Consider the following 2,293-nt stretch of genomic DNA (forward strand, 5'->3'; position numbering starts at 1 on the left):
ATTTCACACGTATTTTCTAAGGTAAGGCAATGGTCAATGTTTGGAAATTCGAGGAAACGTGCCCTACTGTGCTGGGTTTTGGTGTTCCGTTGGACTAAATAGTTGAGCATCCTTTTGCGATTTTCAGATTATAATTTTCGGACGTCGAAACAAGAAGATTTTTGACAATCAACTCAGGTTATTCAAATGTTATTAAAAAAGGACCACATTTCAAAAACATTTTTAATTTTAGACATAAGGACAATATTTAATCGATTCGGTACCAATTTTAGGCGTAGTGAGGGTCCTAATCCTTCCTCATGCGTAACCGACTCCCGAACCCGTTTTCTCAAAAGTTCGTAGACCAAAATCGTTGTTTTAATAAACCAAAAATGTTTTATTAAACTAACCTCATTTTTAGGTGATTCGATCACACTAAAACAAAAGATCAGTGGCGACTCCATGTATTTATTTTTCAAAAGTCGATTTCCCCCTTTTTTAAATTCAAAATTTTTAAATTGAGGAATGGTTTTGACAGTGGTAGTTCAGAGATTAGGTTGGATAGCTGGCCTATCTCCGTTTCGAGCCTAGATCGATGCTTGTTGATTCTTAAGTGCTTTCTCGGTATTCTGGAAATGAGTTTCTGACACCGATATAAACTTTGATAGCATCTCTTCAAGGTTCGGCTTCTTTTCCTGTTGGTAGGTGGTTGTTGGTAGCCTGGAGGTGGTCTCTGATTTCCTTGGCCTCCCTATGAGAAATTTGGGTGGTTCCTCCGACCTGCATTGTAAGTGTTACTATATGGATTGTTTTGAGATAGAGAATTACTACCCATGTAATTTAACTGCTCGTTATCCATGTTGTGGCCATAAGGTTGGTATTTCGAATTGCTTGATCCACCTCCACTTGCTTCACACTGCATTACTGGGTGAAGCTGTGAAGAACTAAGAAAACCATCAATTTTCTTATTCAAGAGTTCTACCTAATTAGAGAGCATGGTGACCGAATCGACGTTATAAACACCGACTATTTTTGTTGGCTTTTTGCTCATGACTTGCCACTGATAGTTATTCAGTGACGTCTCCTCTATAAACTCATAAGCATCTTCAGGTGTTTTATTATTGATGGTTCCGCCAGCAGCTGCATCAACCATTTGTCGCATCGAATGATTCAGGCTATTATGGAATGTTTGAACCTGAAGCCAAAGCAGTAATCCCTGGCGAGGGCACCTTCTCAGTAAGTCCTTGTATCTCTCCCATGCATCGTAAAGAGTTTCTAAGACCATCTGTACAAAAGAAGAGATATCATTACGTAATTTAGCCGTTTTTGCCGACGAAAAATATTTTAGTAAAAATTTTTCGGTCATTTGTTCCCAAGTAGTAATTGACTCTCGTGGTAACGAGTTCAACCACTATTTAGCTTTGTTCCTTAATGAAAAAGAGAATAACCGAAGATGAATGGAATCATTAGAAACACCATTAATTTTAAATGTATCGCATAGTTCCCAAAAGTTTGCTAAGTGAGCGTTGGGATCCTCATCCTGCAAACCATCAAACTGAACAAATTGCTGTATCATTTGAATAGTGTTAGGTTTTAGTTCAAAAGTATTTGCTGCTATAGCAGGTTTAACTATGCTCGATTAGGTTCTGTTAAAGAAGGTTTATCATAATCATACATAGTCGTGGGCGAGATTTTGAGTAATGCTTGCAATTGCGGGAGGTAGGCGATTGTCTTGGTTTTCAGCCATCTCTTCGGTTGGGGGTTGAGTATCGTCCTCTTGCTCGTTCTCTGTGTATCTTAAGCTTCGCCTTCTTTCTCTTTGGTTTTTTTGAACTGTGCAATCGACTTCTTCATCAAAGAGTAGTGGTCCTGACGGGTTTCTTCTAATCATAAACTATAAAAACCTGCCAAGAGAAACAAAAGTAAATTAATAAATAATAAAAAATTAAATTAAATTAAATTTCAAGAAAAATAAATGGCTAAAGTAATAAAAATTGAGCGTTCCTAATATCTTAGTTCCCCAGCAACGGCGCAAAAAACTTGATCGCAATTTTCGTGTGACAGGTTTTAAATACTTATAATTAATCGTTCTTGAAACTAACTATAATCACGATGTAGGCAAGTGTACCTATCGAACAGTAGTATAGTTTTAGCAAGACCGGATTGTCGAACCCAAAGGAACTAAAAGTACTAGTAAGACTGTCTTTTTATTATCTAGCCTAAAAATATGGGGGTTTTGTTTTAACTAACTAATTATCTAAACTAAGAATTCGTAGAAAGTAGAATTGGGGGATTACTTTTGGAAAACGATTGA

General features: G+C 37.0%; 1 non-coding gene across 1 annotated transcript; it reads left to right on the plus strand.

Moving 5' to 3' along the window:
• The first annotated feature begins 1,190 nt into the window (after nt 1–1,190).
• Nucleotides 1,191–1,297, plus strand: LOC128281920 (small nucleolar RNA R71). Its single transcript, XR_008272205.1, has one exon. It is a non-coding gene; the product is annotated as a small nucleolar RNA R71 (small nucleolar RNA).
• The last annotated feature ends 996 nt before the right edge of the window (nt 1,298–2,293 follow it).

Source organism: Gossypium arboreum, chromosome 1, assembly GCF_025698485.1.
Source record: "Gossypium arboreum isolate Shixiya-1 chromosome 1, ASM2569848v2, whole genome shotgun sequence".
Lineage (NCBI taxonomy): Eukaryota > Viridiplantae > Streptophyta > Magnoliopsida > Malvales > Malvaceae > Gossypium > Gossypium arboreum.